The following is a 17198-nucleotide window of genomic DNA, read 5'->3' on the forward strand; positions in this document are numbered from 1 at the left end:
GCCGGGTCTTCCAATGTAATTCTGAACTCCTGTGGTATTTAAGCGCATTGGAGACGCATTGGGTACATACCTAGAACACGATCAATCCTTTGAGAAGACAGGAATCATGACAATGGCTCGTATCCTAGTTCATTTGGACACAAGGGAGGGGCTAGAGGAAAAGATAACCCTTCATTGGCGACATTTCTCTCGTCGCCAAAACCTCGACTATGAAGGCGTTCCATTTAGATGCAGATGATGCCATAAGGTCAACCACCTCTACAAGGATTGTCCACTGCTCACACCTGCTACTCCGACAACTACAAGGGGAACGAAGCATCGTCAGTCGGAAGACTTGATTGTGGATGAGCAACCCACAGGTCCGGATCGTTCAAAGGTTGTGGATGGAGTCACTGCTTTGCCATCCAGTGCTCCCCAGATAGCACCTATATCCCCTCCACTTACTAGATCCTGGTCTGCTGTAGAGGCTGCTCCTACATCAGGTACAGATTCTTCTCCCTTACCCTCTGCACTGTTTTTCAATAACTTTATTGTCTTTTTGGCTCAATCTGCATCTATTACAATTTTGGTTACTTCCCCCATCAATTGTGCTCTTGATCCTCCCTCCCCTATTTTCTCCACCACCCCGCCAACTATCCTTGGACAAGATCATCATCACCCTCCTCATTCCCCTTCTGCCTCGGACTCGCACTCCTACAACCTCTGATCCCATCAACTAACTAACCCTAACTTGCTAGGTTTGGGTATCCCATCCTCCACCATTGAGCTCAAACCCTCCTGGGGTAGACCTTCAAAGATGTCCAAAGCCATCAAAATTGTTGGGGTAGATGTTTCCCAGGGGCCCCAAAACACCATTGAAAGGGAACTTAGAGCACCAGACACCCTTGACATTGTTCCCTGATGAAGTGGCTTTCCTACAATTGCAGGGGTTTGGCCAACCCCATAAAAAAATTGGTCCTCAAGAGAATTTTGAATTGTGCACCCAGTGACATTATTCTCCTTCAGGAAACCCTTGGTCCATCCGAGCAGATTGTTAGGACCCTTCAAGCCATCTTGCCCGGCTGGCATTTCAAAGCTCTGGACATGGCAGGGTGATTTGGGGGAATTACTATTGGGATCAACCCTCTAGCCATCAAGGTGATTTCATCATGGGGAGGTCAGGGTTTCCTTGGAATGGACATATTCTCGGCTGAATTGGGCAAACAGCTCCGTATTATAAACATCTATGCCCCTAATCAAAACAGACTAGCCTTCTGGCAACAATTTCTGGATAATCCCATGATCAGTCATATATCTATTCTAGGGGGTGACCTAAACTTCTCCATCAGACATGAGGAATCCTGGGGACATCACTCGCAGCTGGATCCCCTCTCAGATCAGCTGAGCACCCTCTTGGAGCAATATGACCTCATTGATGTCCCTATGAATAAGAAGATGCCAACATTGCATAATAGATAGACTGGAGAAGCCGCTCTAGGGCGAAGATTAGACAGATACCTCATTCATGAAGACCTCCTACATTCTCTCACCAACTATAGACAATGGGTGGGTTCTGGGGGAATATCGGATCACTCCCCTATATATTTGGAAGTGGCTAGCTCTTTCATAAAACCAAGGGTGCCTTACAAATTTAACTCAACATGGCTAAAGGACCCTAACTATATCTGGATGGTCTTAGATTTCGAGAAAGCTCAGCCCCCACTTATTGGGCAGAGGAAGGCTGAAGGATTCTGTAGTAACCTGAATTAGCTTAAACGGTTATCCATTGAGTGGGAAAAAAGGAAAAAAGCTAGGGATGAGCACACTCTAGCTGACATTGAAACACAGTTGGCCTCCTTAACGGATGAACTTGGAAGAGGTTTCTTATCCATAGAAGCAAAGCTACACCTAGTAGATCTGGAAGCACAACGAACAAAGATTCTACTTGACCGGGAAGAAACATGGAGACTTAGAAGTAGGGAAATCTGGCTACAAGCGGGGGATGGTAATACAAAATTATTTCATAAATATGAAAATGGAAGGAAAGCCAACAATACCATCTGGTAGATTCCCTTGGAACAGGATCAGATTGCTAATACACACCCACAGCTTGCCCGATTGGGTAACACACACTTCAAGCAGTTATTCAAAGCCCCCCTAGGCACATCACTTGCAAAAATCATCTGCATTACTGGTCATTTCCCTGGATTTGTGGAATCTGACGGGATGGAGGATCTCATCAAACCAGTTTCCATGGGGGAAATAGAGAGCACTCTCAAGTGGTTCAAGAAGGACAAAAGTCCGGGACCGGATGGCTGGTCTGTGGAATTCTACCTTGCATTTTTCGACATCATTGGACATGACCTACTTAGGGTGGTTGAAGAAAGTTGGATCCTAGGTCGTATTTATGATCCTATCAATTCCACCTATATTTCCCTCATACCCAAGATAGACTCCCTGCTCTCCTTCAATGACTTCTGGCCTATATCCCTTCGCAACTGCCTCTATAAAATTATCACGAAGATTATTGCAAATTGCATCAAACCAATCCTATCTAAACACATCTCACAGGAGCAGTTTGCCTTCCTACAAAACAGAAAAATCCATGAGGCTATAGGCTCGGCACAAGAGGCCCTCCACTCCATCAAACTGAAGAATCTTAAAGGGGTGTTGCTTAAAACTGATCTCTCAAAGGCATTTGATAAGGTCAGATGGTTATATTTAAGGATGATACTTACCCATCTCGGGTTCCCACTAGTATTTATCATATGGATTATGGGGTGCATTACTTCTGTATCTTTTGCAATCTTAATCAATGGATTTGCTTCCCAATCCTTTCAGATAGCACGGGGAATCAGGTAGGGATGCCCTTTATCCCCTTTGATATTCCTCCTGGTTATGGAAGGATTGAGCAGACTGATTGCGACGGAGAAGAGAGAATGGAGGTTTAGGGGCCTCAAGATCACAGAACAATGCCTAATATCTCATCTGCTCTTTGTCGATGACATTCTCATATTCCTAGATGGGGGAATACAGGACATCATTACACTCTCTGATGTGCTGAAGCTATTCAGTGCTGCTACAGGGATGGAAATTAATGGGGACAAATCTACTATATCATTCTCTGACTGCACACCACAAGAAACCCATCTAGCACTACAAAATTTCCCCTATCAAATTTTGGCACTGAAGGATGGATTGAAGTACTTGGGCTTCAGGATTAAAGCAGATGGATATAAAATTGTAGACTGGACTTAGTTGATTGCAAAGGTGGAAAAAATATTAAACATTTGGAGCCATCGACTACTCTCCAGAGCAAGAATACTGGTGCTCATTAAAGCAGTTCTAGAAGCAACCCCGGTCTTTTGGATGTCTCTGGCTTGGATTCCCTAAGGTATACTACATAGGATTCAGCGAGTCTGCTGTCATTTCTTATGGAAGGGCCACAAGAAAGGAAAACCCTATGCGTGGGTTAAATGGAGCAGAATTACAAATCCTAAAAAAATGGGAGGTTGGGGCTTAAAACATCTCCCTGCATTTGCAAAGGCACTGGCGGACAAACTTAGTTGGCTACTCCTGAAGCACAAGAGCCTATGGTCAGAGGTGGTCACCTACAAATACATATGGCCGAGCACTGCCCTGGATTGGTTAAGACTACCCACATGGAACAGGAAAGGTATATCAGTGATCTGGAGGGTTGTATTAAACACCCTTCCCATCATAAGAAGGGGTCTCATATGGAGGATTGGTAACGGCAAGTCTATCCGCATTGGGATCGATCCATGGATTGGAAGTGGAAACTCCTACCAGCTTCCACCGGATCTGATTACTTTTCTCAACCACAATGGAGTGCACAACATAGCACAACTCGGGGACCCTCACAGCACAACTATTTATCAATAAGCATGACAAACAGGGGAGGCATGGGACATTCCAGATCAATGGAAAAGGCAGTGGAGGATTTACTTGCAAGCACTAATCGAATCCCATGTGTGACTAAGGGACGATGAGGATGACTTGATCCAGGGTTTTGCAAAGAAAGGGAACTATACCCCTAAGGATGGTTATGCTATCATACATGCTGACCACAAGCTGGATTGCCTGGAGAGTTGGTGGAGAAATATATGGAAGTTAAAAGGCCCATCACACACTCAATTACTGATGTGGAACATCATCATGGACAAAACACCAACTGGATCCAATCTTAGGAAACGGGCATTTCAAGGACCAACTTGGTGTGTTTTATGTCGTGCAGAGGAGGAATCGAACCAACACCTCTTCCTCTCATGTACCACTACACAACAGATCTGGGCACAGGTCTTACACACACTAAAAATTCCATACACATGGAACGGTGATGATATTCCTACGGCCTGGAACAGGTGGTGGGAATCAGCAACAATCCTAAGAGCTCGGAACCTATCGTTATTGGTTTGCTGGTACATATGGATGTGTCAGAACAACATTATCTTTAGGGGGGAAAACATAGTCTGGGTATAGATCATACCAAAGATCTGTATGAGTTATTTGGAAATCTCGGCTGAGGAACAAGTAACCAGGGCACGGAGCTGTTAAATTATTATATATTACAGAGCAATGGAACACATAAAATATTGCAGAAATATAAACACAGGAAACACATAAAACAAGAGAGACATATGTATATGTGGTTCACCCAATTTGGGCTACGTCCACGGAGAAACAGCCAGTCCTTCCTTTTATATTAACCAACAAACTGAAGAGATACAATATACAGCAGATCCGTTGTAATTCCCTCTTCTCACTCGCTCAATCTCCTCTCTCTTCTCGCTCAGAATACAGATCTACATAGACGCAATAAAATTGCCTCATATATAGCGAGGGGTTGCCTTCTAGGGAAAAAAACCCTAAATTAAACATAACTTCTACCGTCACATCTCCGCTTAATGAATGACCCAGTTTAACTATGAAATTACAACATTTTACAAGGAAATTTTACATATATTTTTAGCTTCGGGGGTGCTGTCCCCGATCCCCCGGCCGGGGGGGGCTCCTAAGGGTCGTAGTGACCCCCCCGGACCCCCCTTGCAGCATAAATATTACGGGCAGTGTTGCCGCCACATTACGAACTGGGGTCCAATGCGGTGATACCTCTTAATAAAGAAGATAATCAGGCTCCACGCCCAACAGGAACATCACTCCGGAAGTCATAAACAAAGAACAACCCTAGGCCTATTTCGACGAAGTTGCACAAGAACAAGGTTGTGGAGGAGGCATAATCCTACATCTGACTGAAACACATTTTTTTCACATCTGCATGGGGTTGGGAGATGGCACAAATAATTTTGTAGAGCTCCTCACACTCCGACATCTCTTATATTTTGCTTTATACAAACATTGCAGACAATTACAAATATATGGAGATTCCAAGATAGTTATAAACTGGTTCAACTGCATAACAACATGCCATGCATATACACTCAGAACTATTTTGGATGATATTTTATTTCTCAAAACACATTTTGATCATGTCTCATGTACTCATATCTACAGGGAGCGTAATGAATACATGGACAAGCTATCGAAAGAAGCAACGCATCGTCCTCGAGGAGAATGGCTGATTACGGAGCACTCACCAGAGCGGATCTATCGCTTATTCCACAGACCATACATAGAACAGGAATTACAGAGGGCAGACAGGCCCTAACTTATCAGTATTTTGTGTTTATCTTTTTGTCATATAGAACAGTAATCACCAAGGGTGAAATTTTGAAATAGGTTATTAAATTATATATGATCAATTACTATTAGTATACCCTTCACAAGGTCATTTTATAGTTCTTTACAGTTACAAACAGATCACAGCTGACCATGGTCATGGTTCTTGCATATGCCTATGGCATTTACAACATGTAATATTATCTAATTAATGAAAATTATGATATTATCTCCCTGGGAAAAAAAACTAGACATTCAAACAACAAGAAAAATAACAGATTAGGAGAATTTACGGATCGGCGCTGCGATGGAGGCGTTTTTTGGTATTAGGGTTTCAGAAGACCACGCCGCCGCAGCCCCTGAAGGTTTGCTCTGCTCTCGAACGGCCAGAAGCCGGTACGCTGGTTACTCAACGCCTGAAGCTTCCCTCTCGCCCTGGGTCGGATTCACTGAAGGGAAGGATTTAAATGATTCAAACTACAGCAAACAGAGACCGGCGTATTTCCCTTTCTTCTGGGCGCAGGTCGATTACCTCAGGGCGGCACCAGCCTCTCATCCAGAGGTTTTCACTCTAATTCAACCGATCCTCACCCAGCCTTGTCTAGATGCGTTCCCCTCCGTGATCACACTGCTCAGGCATGGCAGATCCGTTTGCGTCTATGAAATACAGAGGCGCATAGTTCCCATGCCCCATTTTGGCAAGACGCGGTTCCGATCGGATGAGCTAGGGTCGATTTCAAAGGACAGGGTCGAAGATCGAGTTTGGGGGTGGAATATGGACCTGGATCCTCGATGTTTAGAGATTTCTCTGCTCTCGGCTGCGCAGATCTGGGCCTTTTTCACCCTGACGCAGCGTTTCAACAGAGGAATCACAGATCCCTTTGCAGCAGATCCGCGTTGGAGCAAAAAATACCTCAGGCAGAAGACTTCCTCTCACCTGCGGCCTCCTTTGCGTCAAGAGCTGGAAGATGCAAAAGACTCTGGCCCCGTGCTGCTCCAGAAATCTTTTGAAAATTCCTCTGCCCCCTTTCAGATTCAAATAGCACAGATATCTGGCAAAACCATTCTGCAATGGGTAAACCCTACAGATCTGGTGCAGAACCTCAAAGCAAATCTGGAGCTCAAACTGGGGATCCCCTCAGCCCTTCAGAGACTTATTTTCCAAGGTAAACAGCTCGAAGATCCTCTTCCTCTCTCTTTTTACAGCATAAAAAGCAACAGTTCTTTAGTGTTTTCCTTTCGCTTGAGAGGTGGAGCTGCAGGGCAATCCTCTTCTGCTCCTCCAAACTCCTACAAAGACGCAATCCGCTCTGAGATTCCCGCAACCCCGGAACTTCCCAAACCCAAACCTTTTTTGGTTGACAAATTGGACGAAGTTCCCTCGGTTGAGATCTCCTTCTCTGATCTAGCAGACGAAACCCAAAAATTTGCTGAAAGGGCCATCATCTGCAGATTCAATGGGCTCTGGCCACGCTCAAAGGATCTTTATGACTGGATCAAGGACAACTGGACTGACCGTTGCAAGGTGTATTTCTGTGCAAAGGGATATTTTATAGTATTGTTCGATAACCTCGAGCACTACGAAAATGCATTAGAAGAAGGCCCTTGGTTCATGGGTTCAGCAGGTCTCTTCTTAACTCCATGGTTTCCAGACTTTGACCCAGCTTCAGCAGCTATCACTAAAGCTCCTGTATGGATCAGACTTCCAAATCTCCCAATACACCTGTGGCGCACAGAAGTATACAGGCTAATAGGCAATACCTTGGGTTGCTTTTTAATGGGAGATTACAAGAGGGAACGGCAAGGTCTCTATACATATGCTAGAGTATGTGTGGAGCTTGACTTAAGCAAGGGATTGCCAGAGTATATCAATCTCAAGATCAATGACTTTGTCTGGACCCAGTTTCTAGAGTACGAAAACACTGCCTTCCGATGCCGCCATTGTCACCTAACAGGGCACCTGCATAACTCCTGCCCTTCGCTGACAGCAAGAACGAAAAAAGGCATCTTCGCAAAATCCAAGCCCAAGCGTTGGGCTCCCTGTCCACCGCCGCCAGCTGGGAGCTCTAGCTCCCCAAGTATGGAGAAGGAGGAAAGCGATTCAGAACCAGAACAGGCGCCTCAGCCGATGGTTACGCCCACGGACACTATGGGGCACATCCATGTTACAGCAAGCTCCCAGAAACGAGCCCATGAGACTTCATCCTCTGAATCAGAGAAGGAGTTCCCGAAGATAGAAAATTCCAGTCTTCAAGTGGTTCTAGCTCATTCTCCCCAAGATGGCTGGACAAAAGTCAACAAAAAGAAAGGGAAAAAACATTGTGTTGTAGTCACTGACCCTCTGGGGTAAAAGCCTGTTAGTCAGTCTTTGCTCTCAAATTTTTTGATGTAGCGCTGAGTTTGTATCTTCCTCCGGGACCGAGGTTGATGAATCCATCATTTCCGGTCTGCCGGTCTTTTGCTTTTCCTGTTTGTACTATATTTTTCTTAATAGATTTAGTCTTTACCGAGAAAAAAAAAACAAGAAAAATAACAGAAAATCGAGTTACCTAAAATGTTGAATCCAAAGGATGAGTGAAGTTGCTCGTTAAATAGTATCTTCCCTTCAAATAAGATTTGCTGCCAAAATAAGATTTGCTGCCACCTTTTGGTTCATCTACTCATAGCTCACAGAATATTGGAATCAGAAAGAATGAATGACAACTAGAACTTAGTGCATACCTCTCATAGTAGTTTTCTCTCCATGCCTTCATAGCCCTCTCCCTCTTTTATACTCCATCAAAGTGGTTAGGCAGTTGAACCACTTGAGTAATTAATCATGACATGTTCTTTAATCTAGTTTTATTAGAGGTTGAGGGTGGGGTTCTAAAGGTGAAAATAAATTAATTAAGTTTATAAATTATACTAAATTTTTCTAATAGGTGGGACCCTCTTTGTTCCATAAATTTTAATCATAATAATACTCTAAACATGACTTGTATCCATTTTTCATGTAGCCATCATATGTATAATTCAAAAATATACATAATCAACACATGGTTCGTATGCCTCCACAAAAACATCATTATCTAACTATATGCATGTTGAAATAAATATCATCAACAACAGAAATAAACATATCCTCCTTGTACCTCCCAAAACACCCCTTGTTCCTCCTTAATGATCATGGTTTGTATATATAAATATATTCTCCATAATGCATGTGCATTTTCAAGATAACATAATTCATGAACCATAAAATTCCTGAAAAGAAATCATCATATAATAAGTGTTGTAATAATATTCACATAAATACACCAAAAAATGCACATGGCCATGAAAACCAGTACAGATAAACAGTGGCAAAAAACATCATCCATCTATATATCGAAAAAATAATAAAAATATCCAAGAATTATCATTTCAACCTGTAGGGAGGATTACTTATTGCTTGTTGCTCTTCCTGGCAAGGGTGAGATGTCACTAAGTGAGAGGAACCATGAGAAGAATCAGACAGGGTGACTTGGGCTTTTTCCTTTTATTGCTAGCAACAAGATGAGGGGTGATTGCACTCTTTAAGGATTGAGCAACTGGGTGAGGAAGTACAATAGGCTACTTGGAAATTTTAACGACCGGGGGAGGAGGTTGATTGGAAGGTCTAGAAGGCTGAGGCGCTATTTGTGCAGAGTGTATAATATATGAAGTAGATAATTGTAAGTGATGAGACATGTTTGCCTTAAGATGATGCAATGAAACAATAGACCAACCTTGAACAGAAAGCGAATATTGTGCTAGAATTACATTTTTCCAACCATCATTGTTGGGAACAACAAGAGGGGTAGACATGTAAGGTGGCATATGAATGCCAATACTTAGCCTATCATGAAGAGGAGGTTTTTGAGGCTGAGCAATAGGATAGGCAACAAGTTGGCCTATAAGGTTCACTATGCTAGTTTGGAACAGTTTCCTAAGTTCTTCCGAATTCCCATCAAAGTGGACAGAAACCCTAGGCCTTCTATCTCTTCTTATCCCCAAGTTTTTGTCCCTGTTATTTCTTCCTCTACCATGGTTTCTTTTAAAGAAACTCATATTGTAAAATAAATATCAAATTTACTTACAAGTCATAGTGAAATAAGGAATTCCAAAGTTAACAAATTTATTATTACTAAGTCTTTGGAAAAAACACATCATGAAAAGAAATTGCAAGGGAAAGGAAAGTTCTTTGACATGTCATCAACACCCATCTAACATCATAAGTCTGCAAAAAATAATTCAGGATTTTCTTCGCAGTTTTCAAAGATAATGATATGTGAGCATACTTAACAGTGTATTGTAATAGTCAAACGCTCGAAGGAGTCAAATTTTACATCTCTATTATGTAGAGACAAGACAATGAAGATCTTCAATGCAAGTATGAGAGTTTCATACACCCTGTCCACAAGTAGACCAGAGGAATTACATATAGGAATGATCAAAAGCAGTGTGTAGAAATATGCCATGTAGTGGAAGAAAACGGTGGTAGCGTGAAGCTCCTGAGTAAATACACATACGAACTCCAAACAGAAATATGCCATGTAGTGGAAGAAAACGGCGGTAGCGTGAAGCTCCTGAGTAAATACACATACAAACTCCAAAGGATATCAATCATTCTGTGTCGTGGATGCACAAAATTCTAGTTCACATTATTGGTTAGAGTAGAATAAAATTCATTGTTTTGAACGAGTCAAAATCATATAGTTTATGAAAGACAAATTAATTAGTAGGGCAGAATACGAAAAAGAAATTGTTTCTTTTTTTGACCCCAACATAAATGAGAGACATGGTAAAATTCATCATTGAAATGATATATTCGAAGAAATTTTATATGTCAAGTGGAATGATGTCACTAAAGAAGTGGTTTTTCCCGTGAAACAAATGAAAAAGTCTTGCGCACTGGCAATATCGCCTGGTTTTGTGCCCAAGACTCTAAGGTCTCGAGGACTCCCATCGACGAAAAAAAGAGCAGCCAATCATGGCATAGCGTTTTGTAACAGGTGTGAATATCTTGCTTAATGACCCATTAACGTTAACTGTAATTTTAAAGAACAAAACACATTTGGTAAAAGAACGTGGGCCTATGCGAATTGTTTACCAAAAATACACTTGTGAACGGCCATAGGAATATAACCTCGTTAATTGTTTTGTATAACCAGATTGTGCATAGAAGAAAGATTTATGTTCCGTGGCAGAGCAATTTTTTTAATCAATTGACAATAGGCTTTATTTCGAGAACATAACAAAAATGCCAAGTGCTTTTCTGCAGGTTTGACCTCGGGGACTCGTACTAAGTGCACAAGGAAAATTAAACTGATAGACCATGGGGCTAATAAAACCTTACAATATTTCATTAATACCTTCTTTTCTTCTTGCATGTAGGCAAATTTTGACTTTTTTATATGCATAGGATTAAAAAAAGGGTAAGTTTTTGTAGCATTTTTCGAATGCGAAGGAAAATATGATTTTAGACTAGCACTATGACTATGTCAAGCAACTAATAAAGAGAACACAAGGATAGACCAGTTTAGGGGATTTAAAACTCAATGTAATCATGAATCTATCAACATTTGGAGTAGCCTTTTTGTTGTGGAAATACTTGATAATGGTGTACACCAGGGAAATCTCCACAATGGAGCCCAACCTTTGCCTTCCTTTCTTAACCTTAATCAAGAATTACAAATATTTTTTTAAAATAGTTGAAACCAGAGAACCAAAGTTGTGAATACCCTCGTAAAAGCCCGTGAAGGAGTGAAAAGATGGCATGCAAACGGAGTTGTCTATAATGCGACTTTTTGGAGATTCCGGTGACGGAATCCGGCGGAAGAAATTGAGGTTAAATCTTGATTTGTTGCAGTTAAAATGGTTTTTTAACTGCATATTTGGATTCAGCACCCTCGAAAAACCCTGGGACGCTTTCATTGTGCAGAAACTAGCTATCAAACTTGCGATTCCAATAAATTCCTGCCGGATTTCGACCGGAAAAACCCGCCGGAAAAGCTTTCAAAAAATCGCGTTATAGACTATTTCCATGCGGACACTGTGGCATACGATGTAGTGGAGCAGTAAATGGCGGAGTGAATGCCATCGTAGGGATTGGCAAGTCAAAACAATGAGTCATGAGGAGGGTTGCCACATATAAGACACATAAAATCATACGTCAAAATCACCCCTTCGCAAATGGAGAGGCAACACATCAACAAAGCTCAGTAAAATGAGGTAGTGCATCAGCTAAGTGATCGCACGATGCTTTAATGCTCGAAAGATTGCGCTGCCGGTACAAGGGGTGGTCGGATATGCCATTAAATTGCATTCTTAGCTGACATAAAAGGGAATTCAAAATGAAAACGCAGAAAAAACCAGATGGCATGTCTTTATTGGCAGCTGGCAAGTGAAAGGAAAACATGTCAGTCGTGTTTGAAAACCCCACGTAACAAATGGTTGCTGCATAGACAACGTTCGTTTCAGATTACTGGTTGATCGCTATTATTATCGCCAAGGCATATTTAATGGGAAAAATTAATTTAGATTATTTTATTCAGTTAAGGATTAATTTTTATCAATTCCGTTGTGAAATAGGGCGTTGGAAAAAACCAAAAAAAGTGTGGGAGGAAAGGGAATGTGAGGCTTTTAAAGATAACCAAGAAAGTTATGCACATATGCTGGCAGCTAGCTCTTGGGATAATCTATTTAACTAGAGGTTTGTTCGGACATTGAGAGCATTTATTGTGAAGCTTCACAGAAAAATGATCGAATACATCAAACAAAAAAAGAAATAATATGTCCCATAAACTTACAGAGATTAAAATAATTTCTCGTTTTATGTCCCATAAACTTACAGAGATTAAAATAATTTCTCGTTTCTTTCTACGTTATACGTAGATAAATTACATTTAAAATTCCACAGTTATTTCTTTAATCCTGCCTCAAAATAATATATATCATGCAATACATGCCCGGTATATAAAAGACTTTGACATCAAAGCTCTAGAATATTTCCACCCAAACTTTACCATATGTCATCGCATACGTAATACCCATCGTGCAAATCTTGTCCATTAATCAAAAACCATAGTTAATAATTTCAAACACCAAACATATGTAACAAAAATGCCGTGACATATTATATATGAAGAAACTTCGTAAAGGGCCAATATTTTGATTAGGACTACCCATTTTATGAGCATAGAAGTTTATATTATATGCCTTCATGGGTAGGACACTAGGATGCCTTTCTAGATTTTTTTAATATTATAAAACATTCAAATTTTGAGATCAAAGATATTTGCCTTTATCCCAATTACAATAAAAATGTGAAGCACTTGTAGTTTTGACTATCACATGATGACAACATAGTTTTTCTTTGAAGGTAGGGTCCCACATGCTATTATTTATTTTTGGAACTTGTGTTTTCACTATCACATGATGATAACATAATTTTTCATTGAAGGTAGGGTCTCATTTATTATCATTTGTTTTTGGAATTTGTGTTTCAAATTTATAATTAAGAGAATGGGAAGGTGTTGGTACAAAATATTAACAGGATTGAGATTTTGAGTTTAGGCGCAGGGGCCAACAAAGCTCCATTGTAGTCTAGCACAATGTTATAATTTTCACCTTATCCAGGGTGGATAAGGAGTCTCAGTCTCACTCGAGGCGTGTCGCGACCCTAGTTAGATGGAGGGTGGGAGTCTAATATCTAGGAGGAGTCACATGAGGGATGCAAGTGTCAAAAAGCCCTAGAATATATCAATTAGACATCTAATCACAACATATCATGAACATACAAAGGAGAAATAAAATACATATATGATTATATTAAAAATTTTAAGAAATCATGTAACCATCCATAGACTATACAAATATCCCAACAAACTCTCTTTTTTATTAATCCATGCAACATTGCAGTATTACATCCAGCTCGAGAGCCTCATATCAACATCAAAAAACTACCATGAGGGATCAATACATAACATCATTAACCAAGCCAATAGACACGGTGTTGCTCGAACAGCTCCGCAAGAACATTTCAATACTCTCTTCCTTTTTTTCTTGTTCCGCTTGTCCTTCTTTATATTTATGCATGACCTGCTTGGACTTCCAGTTCTCTCTTCAAGGTTTTGCCTTCTTCCTCGTTCAATTGCTTCTATTGCTCGACTGTTAGTATTCTTCTCCCCTTTGTTGTGGTTGCCTTCTTCTGTTGTTCCTCAGCAAACGTTAGTTCTCAGCGAGTTCCTTCCTCCTTTCCAGTTGTCTCCCTCACATCTTCCCAACAACTATCTCTGCAAAATGTCACCAGCCTTCCAACTTGTCATATAAGTTCTTTAGTTCCCCAACAGGAAGGACCCAACAGAAGGCACTCTAAATGGCTTGCAAAACTTTTAAAATATTGACATGTTTCAACAGTGTCAATACCCTGTCAACATGTTTTACATGCTCTTCCAAAGATTTTTTATAGATTTGTATGTCATAAAAAAATACTAGCATAAATTTCTAAGGGTGGGTTTGAAAATAGAATTCATCAAGCTTTGAAATGTTGAAGATGCATTTGTAAGTTCAAATGGCATAACAAAAAACTCATAATGACCTTCATGTGTTCTAAAGGTTATTTAGGGAATTTTTTCTTACCTCATTCTAATTTGATGATATCCAGAACGAAAATCCAACTTAGTAAAGAAAATTTCTCCATGCAATTCATCTAACAATTCATCAATGAAAGGAATATGAATATTATCTTTGATTGTAATTTTGTTGAGTTGCTTGTACTCTAGAAACATATACCGCAAACCATCCTTTTTTATACCATCACCATTAGTGAAGAGAAAGCACTATGACTAGGCTGAATGATTCATGCCTCTGATATTTTTTGAACCATACGCTCAATCTCACTCTTTTGTGCAATATGTAAGGCCTAATGTTAGGTGGTATACTTCCATACTACAAATGAATAGCAAGGTCATGATCTCGAACAAGTGGAATACGCTTAGTAATTTATCCAAATACCTTAACATGATTGTTGATAACTTTTTGAAGATCCAATGGACAAGAGAATGTAGTTATTTGAACATCTAATGAACACAATCGGGAAACTACACTTTGGTGTCCCTATTTTAGCCATTTTGTCATGCTATTAGAGAATAACACTTTATTGGGTTTCCCTTGGATACCTCTAAGCTCAATTTCCTTCCTTTTGAGAAAAATACTATGAAAATATCTTGGAAATTAAGGGCCATTGTTTCCAATGATTGCATCTATTGGACACATAATACAACATTTGAACCACCCATTTGGATTGCAATCATGGAACTAACCAATAAATACCCCCCCATATTCAGCTTAATCTTATTGCACTTCCCTTGATAATTTATGGTACCTCCAACTGCAATCATCACTTGAAATTATGATGTTATATACACACAAAAATTAACAAGTTTTGTTAATTTTTAATTGATGAAATTATGGGCACTACCTAAATAAATAAATATTGTTACCCTTTGATTTTTGATATATCCTTCTATCTTGAGAGTTTGTGGAGTACTGATGCTAGCCAATTCATGACAAGAGATTGTTGGAGTAGTTTTTTCTAGCTCTAGACCTTGTGAAGTTTCCACTTCTTGATCTTCTTAATATTCATAGTCTATGTAGAATAATTTTTCTCACTGCATTTATGCCCTTTACTATAAGTATTTCTCTCATAGTTGAAACACAGTCCCTTTGCTCTTCTTTCAACCATTTGCTGAGGAGTCAACCTTATTGGTTTAGGAAAAGGACCCTGATTTTCTCTATAGTTATTAGTGACAATTTTTGTAATGGTCATATTTTTACTTCAAACTTTCCTTGCTAGACTGAAGGCATGCTCTAGAGATTTAGGTTCAAAGAGACGCACCTCATAATGGATGCTTTCCTTTAAAGTGCCCATAAATATCTATAACAAGTTTTCCTTTGAAATATTATTTATTCTAAGGCTCAACTTTTGGAATTGTTGAATTTGCTCTGTAATAAAACTTTTTTGTCAATGATCTACCAAATGATTAAAGAATGTGTTGTTCTTAATATCCCCATAATGTGTTATCAATTCCTCAGTAATGGTCCATTCAATCACATTGGGTTTGAACTAGGACCAGCTTAAGATCCTCCAGCTGCATAAGTAGATCCAGTTGCTTACTTTGAACCAGTGGATCCCGCAGAGGCAGAAGCAGTGGTTTCACCTGTTTCTTTAGTTGGAGATCCAGTTGTGCTAGTTAAAATCACACAAAATAATAGGAAAAAATTCGATAACTCGTGAGCTACTTTCTATTCACAAAGATTTACATACTTATACATTGCCTTATGCCCTTGATTTTCATATTCCAAGTGGTCTCTTGGACTCCAATGACTATTCACATTCCACACCACAACCCTTAGCGAATTAGGTGTCCAACATTCCCCCCTTAATCCGAAGGGGTATCTTTGAGTCCATGAAGAGACTTGAAAAATGAAAAGGTGCAAAAAAAGCATGGCAAAAATTGGTTGAATGTGATCTCTAAAATTATGGTATAAGGTGAGAGAAATCGATGTCTCAACCAGTGGTGGTTTAAGGATGACCACCAAAACTAGAACTCTTAGTGCAGTTCCTAGAATAGTTCCAAATTTGGTTAGAAGCTTAAGTATTATACTAGAGGAAGTGCTCCTTAATGTTGTGAAAAGGGAGACCATTGAGGTATCAACTTTGAACGCTTGATGCAGTTCCTAGAACAATTCTAAATCTGACTAGAGGTTGAAATATTCCACTAGAGAAAGTGTTTTGAAAATGGATACCATTAAGGTCTCAACCTGTGGTGGTTTAAGGAAGGCCACCAACAAAAGGCGTGCTCATGGGGCATTGCTATGTCTCTGGCTACAACTCTGAATCTAGGTATGGTTGACTCTAGCTCTAGGCTCAAGCAACAAGTTCAAGTTATGGCTCAAGCTCATTTGATGTATCTTTGAAGCTTGTAGATGACCATCAATTGCCCCCATGTCTGATACAAGGTGAGAAGATGAAGAAATCTCAGCTGCAAGGACTTTTCAATACTCGAGAAAAAATTATGTGGTGTGACCGGAATATCTTCTTTGTAACACCCTCCTCCCACATCTACCCAAGTAATCGGCCAACAAGGGTAAACATGTGATGAGAGGCTACTATAATGGGATTCAACCTCCTATGTGATCGTAAGGAAGTGGAATCGATAGAAAAAAACATATGAACCCTCCACATCAGCAAGAGGACTTCGAGGAACCATCCCAACCACTCAGGTAACTAGCCCCTGGGTCCCACTGAGTTCTTAGACCAATTAACCTCTGGATGCTCCCACGATATGGGCATGCATGCATCTAGAAGGCCTTGCAAGCTCCCGTAACGTGGTATGCCAATAACCAGGGACTATTTTGCTCAGTTTTGTGCGAACATCCATGGGATTTGAGCCACTTTTTCATGCCTAGAGCCCAAGTCACTGCCCAAAACTAAATGACACCTTCAAAATAGAAGTATA

Source organism: Pinus tabuliformis, chromosome J (assembly GCF_031772625.1).
Source record: "Pinus tabuliformis cultivar Carrire ecotype Pingquan chromosome J, CPIR1, whole genome shotgun sequence".
In the NCBI taxonomy this organism is placed as follows: Eukaryota; Viridiplantae; Streptophyta; class Pinopsida; order Pinales; family Pinaceae; genus Pinus; species Pinus tabuliformis.